The following is a 15631-nucleotide window of genomic DNA, read 5'->3' on the forward strand; positions in this document are numbered from 1 at the left end:
TCTCGTGATTGATCTATGTGTGTCACTTCAAATCGAGTTATGGGAGTCAAAATTTGACTTTCAGATTTGACTTTAGCAAAAATCAAAGGTTTATTCTGCAACGTGGAAACTGAGTGAACATGTACCAATTTTGATCCAATTGAACCCAAAATTGCCTGGTGGCTTTATACTGTATAAGTTCAAAAGTCAAAATTGATGTCTGTGGATAGCAGAAGTAAATAATCGCAATTATTTACTTTTGTCAGTTTTTTGCACTTTTTGGATTGGTTTGGCAAGTATACAACTTGTTAAAGTCCCTGGACTAGTTTCAACAAGTTTGGACAAAATCTGATCAAGTTTATCAACTGTTTTGTGTCCGCAGACTCTGATTTCGAGAATCTGGCTTAAGTCTCACTTTTGTGATCCAAATTTCACCAAAATTGATTTGTGAAGTCCACTTGATATGCTTGACCTTGTGGTATACTCACATTTGCAAAATTATCAAGTTTTGAAGCAGATATAAATAATCGCGAATTTACTCCATCTATATTTTTGCAACGTTTTGCCCCAACTTTGATACAGATTTGTTAAGCACCTTAAGTTAAGGTCACTAACCAAGTTTCATCAAGTTTTGACAAAGTTTTGGTCAAATGGTCATCAATTATCTGTCCGCAGACTAACTTTGCAAATTTGGTCACAATTTTCAATCCAGTGATCCAAATCTTACCAAATTTGGTTTTCTTACCAAATTTGTTTTGTGGGCTTATTATAACATGTTAAATCTACTAGTATGCTGACTTGGTCAAAAAAAATAAAAAAATGGGACAGATGTAAATAATTGTGATTATTTACTACTGACAAATTTTTGCATATTTTTGGTCAACTGAGCATGTACACATGTTTATCACATCAATATAAACCTATGAATCAATTTTCAACAAGTTTGGATAAATTTTTTCCCAATTTACACTCAAGATTCAAAAAGTCAGTACAAACTTTAGTTTTTTTTTTCAGTTTTTTGTCAGTTTAGTGATCCAAATCTCTTGGGCCTTTACAAGAGTTGTTTGTACACATGCAATGAGTCAATGGCATGAACCTTGGTCAATTTAGAGCAGAAAGTTAATAATCGTGATTATTAACTTTAGGCTTGAAATGATTTTTTTAAAGACAGTCCTTATATAAGCTATTTTAAACCTATGAATCAAGTCAAGGCCTAAAATGTCAAAAAAAGAGTAAATAATCTGAGTTTTGGCCAATTCTTGAAATGTTTACCTCGAAGTGTCTTTGAACTTACCAACTGGTTCAAATAACTTTTAAGCTTACTCTCCAGTCGGATTGAGTGGTTTCGAGTCTTTTCGAGCTATTTCTAGCCGTAGACCTAAAATTCTGCAACTTCCAATAACAACTCACACTTGATTCTTTCAGAGAGAGCAATGTTTTGAAATCCACCTCGGATCCTACTTACCCTACTCCTAGATTCTCATGCGATGGAATTGTGAAAAGTTTTGAACTCTAGGCGAACCTAGAGGAAGTTAAAGGATAACTTCACAAGACGCTCGTGTTTTTTCCTATTTTAGGTCTCTTCGATCTCCGACAACGGTGCCAAATGTGGGACGCATGTCTAACCTCATCATCCTATCTTATTTCAGTATTAGCGAGAACCACGATTAATTTGTCAATCCATGGGACAAAGCTGACTCGACTAGTGCATAGAGGCTACAAGAGGGTGTCAATCTCTTGGAAAACAACTAGCGACTCGCATCTAACTCAGGCTACACTCAAGTGACTGAAATCATCAAAAGCCAATCGCTCTCATCGGCAAACAAATCACATCCGTTACAGCATCAAATGACATCCAAACGTAAAAAAACTTCTAGGACATGTTTATAAGACCTAAGCACACATGCTTATGGTGTCCAATCCCACTTTAGGTCAAGTTCCAAAATCGTGATTATTAACATCAGTGGATGACCTAGTTGTTTTTGACCCAGAAGGCATCTAAATGCTTAGCAATGATGTCCCAATACCCCACCTATGCTTAGTTTTTCATTTGAAAGTGTAAATTTCTAGTTATGATGAAATCAAGCCGCGGGTCGACGACGCCAAAAGCTACAAAATACTGTGAGTTGCTTACGTTAATGCGTAGAGCTCTTACCTGCGGTTGCAATGCAACAAACGTGACTGCAATGTGACAACCGGGGAGGGAGTAGGAAGCGTGAGAAGGAGAGGAGTGAGCGCCGTTCGCTCACACTGTGTATTTATTATCAAAAAACTTACAAAAATTGGCTTTTATACCTTAGCCAAGGTTTTTGGGTGGTCAAACTAAGAATATGGAGTTCTACCAAAGCTGGGAAGTGATTGGCTGATACAATTTGGAAGCTTGTAGCCTCGGCTCATTAATTACAAAGTTTATCCGAGAAAATAGGAGTTACAATATTCCAGATTTATCAAAATAATAAATGTTTTACAAAGAGAACTCCAAAAAATGGTATCCGTGTTAGGCTGTTGTTAACAGTGGTATCAACCTTGATCCATTTTGAGCTAAATGCAAAAAATGTGATTATTAACTTTTGACCCAAAATGACAACTTTTTTAAACTTTTTCACTGAACAATCTTTATATGACCTGTTTTAAGCCTCCGAGTCAAGTCAAAACTTAATTTGAACAAGATTCAAATCAAGTCAGACACAATTTCTCGACAATCAGTACGGATTTCAGTTTTTCGTCTGTTTTTTTTATACAAACTCTATGAGCCTTCACAAAGAATGTTTGTAATGATGCATAGAGTCTGTGGTATTAACCTTGATCCATTTTGAGCCAAATGCAAAAAATACGATTATTTACTTTTAATCTAAAATAAATACTTTTTGTAATTTTTTCACTGGACAGTCTTTTTATGACCTGTTTTAAGCCTCTGAGTAAAGTCAAAACTTAATTTGACAAGATTCATCAAGTCAGACAGAATTTCTCGACAATCAGTACGAATTTTAGTTTTTGCCAAGTTTTTGGTCTGTTTTGTGATCCAAACTCTATGAGCCTTCACAAAAGATGTTTGTAATGATGCATAGAGTCTGTGGTATTAACCTTGATCCATTTTGAGCCAAATGCAAAAAATGTGATTATTTACTTTTGACCTAAAATGAAAACTTTTTTGCAATTTTTTCACTGAACAATCTTTTTATAACCTGTTTTAAGCCTCTAAGTAAAGTCAAAACTTAATCTGAACAAGATTCATCAAGTCAAACACAATTTCTCGACAATCAGTACGGATTTCAGTTGTTGCCAAGTTTTTGGTCTGTTTTGTGATCCAAACTCTATGAGCCTTCACAAAAGATGTTTGTAATCATGCATAGAATCTGTGGTATCAACCTTGATCCATTTTGAGCCAAATGCAAAAAATTGCGATTATTTACTTTTGACCTAAAAGGAATACTTTTTGCAATTTTTTCACTGGACAGTCTTTTGATGACCTGTTTTAAGCCTCCGAGTCAAGTCAAAACTTAATTTGAACAAGATTCATAAAGTCACACACAATTTCTCGACAATCAGTACGGATTTCAGTTTTTGCCAAGTTTTCGGTCTGTTTGTGTTTTGATCCAAACTCTATGAGCCTTCACGAAAGATGTTTGTAATGATGCATAGAGTCTGTGGTATTAACCTTGATCCATTTTGAGCCAAATGCAAAAAATGTGATTATTTACTTTTGACCTAAAATGAACACTTTTTGCAATTTTTTCATTGAACAATCTTTTTTAACCTGTTTTAAGCCTCTAAGTCAAGTCAAAACTTAATCTGAACAAGATTCATAAAGTCAAACACAATTTCTCGACAATCAGTACGGATTTCATTTTTTACCAAGTTTTTGGTCTGTTTTGTGATCCAAACTCTATGAGTCTTCACAAAAGATGTTTGTAATCATGCATAGAGTCTGTGGTATCAACATTGATCCATTTTGAGCCAAATGCAAAAATGTGATTATTTACTTTTGACCTAAAAGGAATACTTTTTGCAATTTTTTCACTGGACAGTCTTTTGATGACCTGTTTTAAGCCTTTGAGTCAAGTCACAACTTAATTTGGCCTAAAATGTCATGGAAAAGTAAATAATATGAGTTTTTGCAAACTTTTGAAAATTTACCTCAAATGTATCCTTAAGCTTACCCACTGGTTCATAGAACTTTTATGAGCATAGTCTCCAGCCAGTTCAATGATTGATAATCTTTTGGTGTTGTTTCAAGCTGTACACCTGAAACTCTGTAACTTCACAGAAACAACTCACAGATGATTTCTTTGGAGTGAACATTTGAGATCTCACCTCGGATTCTACTTACCTACTCCTAGGTTCTACTGCACTGGGTTGTGGAAAGTGTCCATAAACACTTGCTTTTTATGGTTTCTTGAGCATTGATCTTAAGACTTGTCTTTTCCATCAATCATTCTCAAAATCTTAACCTAATCCTACAATCCTATAAGGTACTTAGCAAGTACAATCTACTCCCAAGCTACCTCTACACAGCAAAAGACGACACTCTTAAGCTATGTGGTTTTTAAGAGAAAGTTTAACTCCAGTTGAACCTAGAGGAAGTTAATGGACAACTACACAAGGCACTCGTGTTTTCCCTAGTTTAGGTCTATTCGTCCCCGGCAACGGCGCCAAATGTGGGAGGGGTTTCTAACCTCACTCCTATCTTTGCAGACATAGCAAGAACCACGAATAAATTGTCAATCCATGGGACGAAGCTGACTCGACTAGTGCATAGAGGCTACAAGAGGTTGTCAATCTCTTGGAAAACAACAAACAAATCGCATCTAACTCAGGCTACACTCAAGTGACTGAAATCACCAAAAGCCAATCGCTCATTGGCAAACAAATCACATCCATTACAGCATCAAATGACATCCAAACGTAACGAAGCTTCTAGGACATGTTTATAAAACCTAAGCATGCATGCTTATGGTCTCAAATCCCACTTTAGGTTAAGTGCAAAAATCGCAATTATTAACAGCAATGGATTTTTTACTTAGTCATTTTTGACCCAGAATGCATCTAAATGCTTAGCAATGATGCCCCAACACCCCGCCTATAGTTAGTTTTTGATTAACAAGCTTAAATTTCTACTTATAATGAAATTAGGCCGCGGGTTGGCAATGCCAAAAGCTACGAAATCCTGTGAAGTGCTTACGTCAATGCGTAGAGCTCTTATCTGCGGGGTTGCAACGCAACAGACGCAACTGCAATGTGACAACCGGGGAGGGAGTAGGAAGCGCGAGAAGTGAGAGTCGTTAGCTCACGATGTATTTCATTATCCAAAAACTTAATAATAAACTTTACAAAGTTGGCTTTTATACCTTAGCCAAAGTCTAAAATGTGTAATGTCCATCGCCCAAGACCTTTGAGGCTCCACACTTATTGCACCCCAGGTACACTAAGTGACCTATGCTTTACATCTTGGAACTCTTATAGAGCCGGTAACACATTATCAATATTACAATGGCTTGAAATAAATCGGAAATTTACAATACATGACCATTTTAGAAAATTTGGAAAATGTGTAACTCCAATCTTTACTGCTTCTTCACTTTGATTTTCGATGTACATTCGTACGTCTTCGGCCTTTAACAGGTTCTGTTAACTAACGTTGACTCGATTAACATGGTAGTACCATTTTTGACATGCATCCTTCAATGTATAAGGAAAATAGTTTTCCCATTCATCATCTTTCTCAATGTTTTGTATCTCAACATACTGTTCAAAGGCTTGAATGTGTCTGGGTCATCTTTCTTGCCTCCTTTGAACACTTGAAAGGAATTTTTCAAATCAATGTATCTTCCATGGTGCCTAATCTTGTCTTTTCAAAATGAGTTGCACTCTCTGGACTTCTTCTTGTAGTGATGAGAGTCTGCTTTCCAGTGGTCTGTCAAAAAATCTAATATCTAACCAACCCAAATGATTTTCTCATATTAAATTGATCACTTAATGTGGGAGAATAAATGGGAACAAGTGTTAAGATATAGATATGTGCTTATAGATCTATCTCAACACGGGGCCAATAGTAAAGGGGCCCAAATGGGAGATGGTCTATCAAGAGCAAGGCTAACCAATGGAGCATAAGACCTTAGGGTTAGCTTCATTGAAGACCTCCAATAATGTGTGTAAAAGTCCTTTGACCTTAGGTAAGCTAGGGCTGAGCTTGAGGTGGGAACCCGGCCCAAGCTCGAGGTGCTTGTCGTGCTTGAGGTGCTTGTCCTGCTTGAGGTGCTTGTCATGCTTGAGGTGCTTGATTAAGATGCTTGAGGTGCTTGACTGGCTCCATGCTTGAGGTGCTTGACTTGGTGCATGATTAAGGTGCTTGAGGTGCCTTGAGAAGCTTGCCTGAGATGCTTGTGGGAACACCCCCTACTTCAAGTGCTTAGTCATGCTTGATGACTAAGGGGCTTGCTCATCCAAAGTCAAAAATATCCCTACAAGGAGGGGGGCGAGCCTACAAGGGGGGGGGGGGGGATGAGAGAGAACACACACACACACACACACACACACAAGGGAAGACCCAGCTTGAAGAGGCAGCAAGGACACTTGTCAAGTTCCTTCCCATGTTGCCCTCATGGTGTGCCTGAAGCCTATTGGTTGGCCATCCAAGGGGTCCAATGATAATTTAGGATATTTAATTAATTGATTTTGCATTTATCAAGTCCTCTCTCTCAAAGGGGAAAGGGGGACACTTGTCCCAAGGCTACCCATGTTGCTTGTAATGGCTCCTGCTTGTGATTGGCTAGGCCTGGAGGGGTCCAATGAGCTTCAAGCATGAGCTACAAGGGGGGGTCGACCCAAGCAAGCTAGGGGGGTGCTTAGGGGGTATACTCACCCACACACACTCACAAACACTCTCATTGTGTACTATGCAAAGTGCAAGAGATCCCTCTCTTTCTCCAAGCAAGTAGAGGTTGAGAGCCTACACCAACCCTCTTGGCTATGGAGTGCAAATCCATCCAAGATCCATGCTTCAATGCTTGAGCTTGCCATCTATTTATTCTTCATTACTATGCTATTATGTATGCTAGCACAAGAGTTATGATAAGTGAGGAACTAGCTCTTTCTCGTATGAAATGTTTCTTCTTCCTCTTCCCTACCCTCATTCCCTGCTAGCTCTCTCCACCTTCAAAGGTGTTTGAGGTCTTGGGACTGAGGCTTGGTATAGTTAAAGCTTTCTTCAAGTTTAGGTTATGCTATGATGGTGATGCATGAAGCTTTCCATCTTCATTGCTTCACCTAGGTCACAAGGAACACAAAGAATGTATTGTAACAAGTCTCTCTTTATGGGAGAAATCACAATACAAATGCCTATTGGAGGGGGGACTGGCTCCACGTAAATCCGGTCCTCAACTGTTGTCATGTTCTCTAAATTCTCTCTCTTGCAAAAGTATTGTCTATGCCAAGTTAACTAATTGCTATGATTATGTTGCTATCTTCAATTATGTCAACCCGCTATGCTCACAAAATCATTTCTTGAAAGTACTCTCATTAAATTCCGCTACTCTCAAATTGAATAGGCAAATTCCATTACATTGGTATCAGAGCATTTGGTTTCTCTTTTCTTGCTTAAGAAGAGAGGTCCTTAAGTAGCCTATAAATGGTTGATGCTGTTAATTATAATAGAGTAAGTGGAACTGGGATCTAATATCGGTTTTGTTAAGCCCACTATGTGGGGGATTGTGCACACCTCGAGAGCTTTGGACTTAATAGTGGAGTCTTTTTAGACTTGCCTACGGCTTTACCATTATTGAGCCATAAGAAGTCCGAAAGGAGCTAGCCCTTGGCAACTCTGCTATGTTAGACCTACTCCTCTACTCTCTATAATTAACCACTTTGAGCCGTGGGTGTAGATACTTAAGAGCCAATTTTCAAAGGCTAAGAAGAGTGGCAACTAAGGTTTTGTATTTCCAAAGCATACACTAAGTATAAACATAAATTTTGTTAACATGGCTGACAATAATCAAGAGAGTAGAATGAACATTGATAGCTTTGATTTTGCACATGAAGGTGCTAATGATGATGCTCCCATGTTTGTGAATTATCTCGTCGCTAGGTTGCAGCAAGCTATGGGCAACCCTCCTTTGCAAGCCGAAGTTACTCAACAACTTCGTGCTTATGGAATTTCCCTTCCTCTCCCAGAGGAGAGAGAGCTTAGGAGGCCTCTTGACGAGACCCCCAAAAGAAGACTCTCTCCCATTCGAGAGGAGGAATCCAAAGAGAAAGAAAGCAATGAAAGTCTAAGTTCTTTTGAAGAGGTGGCTCCACGAAGACGGTGGTCTAGACGATCGCCTACTCCTCCCAAGAGGAAAAGAGCAATCTATAGTCCTTCTCCTCATCACTCTGAAAGGCAAGAGAGGAAACAAATGAAGAAAAGGGCTAGGAAGAGGTCACCCTCTTCTCCTTCTTCTTCACCTTCCTCCTCTTCCGATGAAAGTTATGGCTATTCTCCTAGAGAATACAAGAGGGGAGGACATCGCAAATCATTCCCTGCATGGCGAAGGTCACAAAAGCTAAAGAAGTTCAATGAGGGAGGAAAGAGTATCTCTTTTCTCACCTACGATGGCACCTTTGGTGCTACCGACAAAGTGTTGGCCTTCATCCAGCAATTTGATGCGGCCTTTGGGGACGAGGGCTTCACAGAGTCCTCCAAGCTACGCCATGTAGCTATGCACTTCCAAAAATCAGCTCGTCAATGGTGGGCTAGCCTTCGTGGCAATGGAGAAGCCCCAAAGACATGGAAAACTCTACGAGTTTCCATCATGAAGCAATTTCTTCCAAGCGATACTAAAGATAAAGTTCTTACCGAATGGCGCGGCTTGAAGCTTCTCTCTCATGAGTCTATCAACAAGTATGTAGACAAGTTTTGGGATTTACATCTCAAAGCTACTATCTTTCAAAAGATAGACTTTGCCGAGCAAAGACAGCAATTGTGTGCAGGATTACCTGAAGAGATGGCCGAATACATCAACTCTCAACGGCCTGGTACTATTACCGAAGTAATCCATCACACCATGGTTGCTTCACTCATCAATTTCCATCAAGGGGCTAAACGTAATGTCAAGCCCATGGAAAACAAAGATAAAAATGATGCAAAGGGGAAATCCAATGCACAAAATAATTCCCAAGGCACTTCCCACAACAACAATTGGTCCAAGGAGAAGGGAGTTTACAAAGGTAAAAACAAACTTTCTCCTGAAGAGCTTGAAGCTTTTCGCAAGGACCATAAATGTTTCAAGTGTGGGGAGCAAGGACATGGCTATCGTTCTTGCCCCAACAAGAATACTCGCAATGAGACTCCTAGGGCTTCCACCATCAAAGCTCCAAAAGAGGATGTTCATTGCAAAGGATCATCACTCTCCTATGCTTGGGGAAAGGTAAGAGAGCATGATGCCTTCATCTTGTTTGACCCTAGCTCTACTCTCAACTTCATATCAATAGAGTTGGCCACCAAGTTGGGCATTCAAGATTTTGAGATGGGAGATATAGTAATAGCTGATGCAGCTTTCAAGGGACAACAAGCCTCCGTTACTCCCTTGATTGGGAAGTTGAGGCTTCATGTCCAAAGCTATGTCGACAAAGAAGACTTCTTCATCTCTCCTCTCCAACATCAGGATGTTATCCTAGGGGGCACCATGGTTTAATCGCATGGCTGCCAACATGAAGTTCCCTAAAAGGAGAATTTTCTTCACCTACAGGGGAAAGAACATGTATATAGATGCTAGTGAGTGTGGTCGCACTATTCCACTTGTAAATCCTCTTTCTTTTGATAAATCAATGAAGACCTCACTTTCTGTGTACATGATTTATGTCAAAGAGTCTCTAAAAGCTAATAATGTTTCATCAAATGAAAATGATAGGAATCAAGAAGATTTAGACTTGTCTACTTTTCTAAAAGGATTCCAAGATGTGTTCATCGATGATATCCCTATGGACCTACCTCCAAAACGAGGGGATGATGACCATCGTATTGAGCTCCTTCCAGGAAGCTCACCGCCTAACAAACCTCCTTATCGAGTCTCACAAGCTCAACAAGAGGAGATTATGAGGCAAGTACAGGAATTGGTAGACAAAGGGATGGTGAGGCCTAGTTCCTCTCCCTTTTGTTCTCCAGTCCTTTTAGTGCAAAAGAAAGATGGTACATACCGTATGTGTGTGGACTATCGAGCACTAAACCATATCACTATCAAAAACAGATTTCCCGTGCCTCGGGTAGAAGATCCGTTTGATAAGCTACAAGGCTCTACCTACTTCAGTAGGATTTACCTTAAGAGTGGCTATCATCAAATAAGGATAGTGGATGAAGATATCCTAAAGACCTCGTTTCGCACAACATTTGGTCTTTATGAATATCTAGTCATGCCTTTTGGCTTGACTAATGCACCAGCTACTTTCAATCGTCTCATGGAGAAAATTTTTAGACCATATCGTAAATTCACTGGAGTGTTCTTTGATGATATCATCATCTACTCCAAATCTTTCGAGGAACATAAGCAACATCTCCAAGTGATTTTTCAAGCCTTGAGGGAAAACAAACTTTTTCTCAACCAAAAGAAAAGTGAATTCTTCCTTCAAGAGATTCAATATCTAGGTCATATTATCTCTCACGATGGTATTCGTATGGATCCATCAAAGTTAGAGGTAATAAAATCATGGCCTAACCCAAGGAATCTACATGAGCTAAGAAGCTTTATTCGTATGTGTGCATACTATAGACGCTTCATAGCAAACTTCTCTCAAGTAGCAGGACCACTACACGACTTAACAAAGAAGAACGTTAAGTTTGTATGGACTGCTAAGGAGCAAAATACTTTTGAAAAACTCAAAGAGAATCTTACTTCCCAACCAGTCCTCGTGCTTCCAAATCTCTCAAAACCATTTGAGGTCCAATGTGATGCTTGTGGTGATTGCCTTGGAGCGGTTTTGCTTCAAGAAGGGCATGCCATAGCATATGAGAGCCGAAGGCTCAATAGTGATGAACGAGTCTTGGGCATTTATGAGAAAGAGCTTTTAGCTGTTCTACATGCCCTAGATACATGGAAGCACTACCTATTGGGGACTCCATTTATCCCACGAACCGACTACCAAAGTCTCAAGTATTTCATGACGCAAACCAAACTTTCCGACAAACAAATGAGGTGGGCAAATTTTCTTTCGCAATTTAATTTCCATATTGCTCACATAGCTGGTAAGCACAATCAAGTTGCCGATGCACTTTCACGACGACCAAAAGTTAATGCGGTGTCTATAGCTACTCACAATGATCTATCCTCTATGATAGATGAGTATGCTACTGACCCTGACTTTAGAGACATAATGTCAGCCCTTGCTTTGGGGAAGAAAGAGGAACCATTCACCTTGCAGGATGGTTATCTTCTCCACGGCAATAGGCTATGTGTTACCCATTCCCTTCGTGAGAAGGTTATGTATGAATCTCTCAACAAAGGCAAAAAGCTGCTGCTGATAAGCACTGAAGAGCCTTAATGTTCAAAGAAAATGATTGGGTCTTCCTCAAGTTTCCTAAGGCTCGATTAAGGCAAACGACGGGCAAATATCCTACGGGCCATCAAAAGTATTATGCTAAACTAGCAAAAAGATACTATGGTCCTTTCCAAATCTTGAAGCCCATCAATGAGACGGCTTATCAACTCAAGTTGCCCAACCATTGGCTTATACACAATGCCTTTCATGTAAGTCTACTTAAGCCCTAGAAAGGAGAGCCACCAACTGAACCAATTATTGAAGACCCTCCCGAAGTTGAAGACCAAGAAGAGGTGCTACAACCCGAAGCTGTCCTTCGGCATGAAGACAAGGTACTACGACATGGTAAGATAATCCGACGATATCTTATTAAGTTCAAAAATTATCCTTTTGAAGATGCTAAATGGATGCAAGGAGTACAACTTAAGGATAGTATGAACCTTGTCAATGCTTACAATGCTACATTAGAGTAAGCAAATGTACAACTCTCTTTTAAATGACTCATGTTTTTGTCTTATAAGACTAATCCTCTTTTTAATTGTGCACAAATTTAACTAGTATGCATGCTTAGAATCATGTTTGTGATGACGACGTCTCTCAAACACCAAGTAGAATTTGTCACTCTACTTTGGGAGAATGAAATGGACTAAAGAGCAGACATGCTTGCGGTAGCTATGTCTCCCAAGCACCAAATGGATTAGTCATCCATCTTGGAAAGATGTCGTAGGGTAAAAAAGGGATCCTCTACCCGCTAAGTACGATTGACTAATGACTAAGGCTTTATCTCTTCTACCTCATAGTCGAGGACGACTATGATTTCAAGAGAGAGGTAATGTCAAAAAATCTAATATCTAACCAACCCAAATGATTTTCTCATATTAAATTGATCACTTAATGTGGGAGAATAAATGGGAACAAGTGTTAAGATATAGATATGTGCTTATAGATCTATCTCAACACGGGGCCAATAGTAAAGGGGCCCAAATGGGAGATGGTCTATCAAGAGCAAGGCTAACCAATGGAGCATAATACCTTAGGGTTAGCTTCATTGAAGACCTCCAATAATGTGTGTAAAAGTCCTTTGACCTTAGGTAAGCTAGGGCTGAGCTTGAGGTGGGAACCCGGCCTAAGCTCGAGGTGCTTGTCGTGCTTGAGGTACTTGTCCTGCTTGAGGTGCTTGTCATGCTTGAGGTGCTTGATTAAGATGCTTGAGGTGCTTGACTGGCTCCATGCTTGAGGTGCTTGACTTGGTGCATGATTAAGGTGCTTGAGGTGCCTTGAGAAGCTTGCCTGAGATGCTTGTGGGAACACCCCCTACTTCAAGTGCTTAGTCATGCTTGATGACTAAGGGGCTTGCTCATCCAAAGTCAAAAATATCCCTACAAGGAGGGGGGCGAGCCTACAAGGGGGGGGGGGGGGGATGAGAGAGAACACACACACACACACACACACACAAGGGAAGCCCCAGCTTGAAGAGGCAACAAGGACACTTGTCAAGTTCCATCCCATGTTGCCCTCATGGTGTGCTTGAAGCCTATTGGTTGGCCACCCAAGGGGTCCAATGATAATTTAGGATATTTAATTAATTGATTTTGCATTTATCAAGTCCTCTCTCTCAAAGGGGAAAGGGGGACACTTGTCCCAAGGCTACCCATGCTGCTTGTAATGGCTCCTGCTTGTGATTGGCTAGGCCTGGAGGGGTCCAATGAGCTTCAAGCATGAGCTACAAGGGGGGGTCGACCCAAGCAAGCTAGGGGGGTGCTTAGGGGGTATACTCACCCACACACACTCACAAACACTCTCATTGTGTACTATGCAAAGTGCAAGAGATCCCTCTCTTTCTCCAAGCAAGTAGAGGTTGAGAGCCTACACCAACCCTCTTGGCTATGGAGTGCAAATCCATCCAAGATCCATGCTTCAATGCTTGAGCTTGCCATCTATTTATTCTTCATTACTATGCTATTATGTATGCTAGCACAAGAGTTATGATAAGTGAGGAACTAGCTCTTTCTCGTATGAAATGTTTCTTCTTCCTCTTCCCTACCCTCATTCCCTGCTAGCTCTCTCCACCTTCAAAGGTGTTTGAGGTCTTGGGACTGAGGCTTGGTATAGTTAAAGCTTTCTTCAAGTTTAGGTTATGCTATGATGGTGATGCATGAAGCTTTCCATCTTCATTGCTTCACCTAGGTCACAAGGAACACAAAGAATGTATTGTAACAAGTCTCTCTTTATGGGAGAAATCACAATACAAATGCCTATTGGAGGGGGGACCGACTCCACATAAATCCGGTCCTCAACTGTTGTCATGTTCTCTAAATTCTCTCTCTTGCAAAAGTATTGTGCATGCCAAGTTAACTAATTGCTATAATTATGTTGCTATCTTCAATTATGTCTACCCGCTATGCTCACAAAATCATTTCTTGAAAGTACTCTCATTAAATTCCGCTACTCTCAAATTGAATAGGCAAATTCCATTACAGGTCAGTATCATCCGTTTCAATTACTATATCAGGGTTTGGTTTTTGTTTATTCTTCCTTTGTCTTGACCTATGAATCCCTCTGCTACCTTTACTCTTATCCGTGTGCTTTTTGGTTTTTCCCTAAGCCTTCTTCTGAGATTCTGCGGATCAAGAGTGCCTCTCTGCCCTCTCTAATTGCCGATGCATGGACCCTGTAGAGTGTTGGAAGTCCTCCTGCTTCCCAACCTCCTATTGATCTAAGTTTCGATCAATTTCATTACTAGACTCCATGTCTGTGTCAAATCCTTGCTCTGACTCCTCTTGTATTGGATTCACACGGTTTGGATTCACTGTGAATATGGTTGATGGCCTTCTGCCACACGGGAAACTTTTCTGGGTGGCATGACTGCTGTAAAGCAACTAACCCAAAACCTATTAGGAGAGTGATTCTCTATCAAGAGCAATTCAACTCAAGCCATCGTGATTGTAGAAATGGAATGAGCTGGTCTCTTTAGACAACTATTCCAGGTTGGGTTGAGTTAGTTAAATCGGTTCATACAGATGAACTTCAGACAACAAATCAGACAAAGACATTGGTACTAAAATGGAAATGGAAATAATGACTAAAATGGAAATGACACGTAGAATTGAATTGGATTGTACTCAAATCAATACAATTCGAACAAAGTACAATATGAGCCAAAGGATTGCTTTGAACTAAACAAGAGAGTACAAAAGCACAATGAGCTCCAAGACACTAGAATCAAGAGCATAGTACAATAGTGTATCAATCTCCTAAGTGATCCGCATCAAATGAAGTAATGGCCCCTATTTATAGGATTGGATTGGGTCCCATTATGCAATTACCCACAGTAAATTGGCTTTGTAAGTACCAGTTCACCGAGTTCTTGTTCCCACCGTCTACATGCAATTTTGTTAAAATTGTCATAAATAACTTTTAACAACTTAACAAATATAGATTTTACATAGGTTTGATGATTTGTGAATGGAATACACTTATTTTAACAAGAACTTAAATTGTGCATCTTAGTTCTTATGGCAAATAAGTGTTACAAACAAAAATCCCAATTGTTAAGAGCCAATTTTTGGCCTTTCAAAGTCTCCTTTCCTATGTAATTATAGTAAAAAAAAAAAATCTTTGTCATGAAACTTGGAAATATATGAAGCACAAACATAAGTAGCTAACATGGATTATTGCATGTATCTTTTTCATATTTTTGTTATGGTTGAGTGTCACATTTTAGAAAATATTTGTTGCTCTTTTGTGTAGGTGGCTTTCATGAGTGTTCAAAATTTAAAAAATTGATTTTTAAAGGTAAGCTAGCATATTTTAATCTTATCAAAGTCTTTTTGAATATCTTTTCTAGAAAATTTCAAAATATCTTTTAAAAACCCAAGAAGTATCCTTTTTAGTACCAAACTAGTGTTAAAAAAGCATTCTTTAACTTTGCCTTTGCCGCTTCAATGTCCTTGTTTCTCTTCTCTAACTGACCAATCCTCAAAGCAAGAAAATCTTCTCTACTCGATCCTATATTCCAAAGCAATACACTCCAAATGACAACTGCTTTTTCTATAGGTATAACAGGTTTTTGTCCATACATAAACTGTGTTGGGATAAAATCTGTAATCGTGTTGTGTGTTGTGATATCTGCCATACAACATAA

This window comes from Adiantum capillus-veneris, chromosome 3 (assembly GCF_014529385.1).
Source record: "Adiantum capillus-veneris isolate H3 chromosome 3, ASM1452938v2, whole genome shotgun sequence".
Taxonomy (NCBI): domain Eukaryota; kingdom Viridiplantae; phylum Streptophyta; class Polypodiopsida; order Polypodiales; family Pteridaceae; genus Adiantum; species Adiantum capillus-veneris.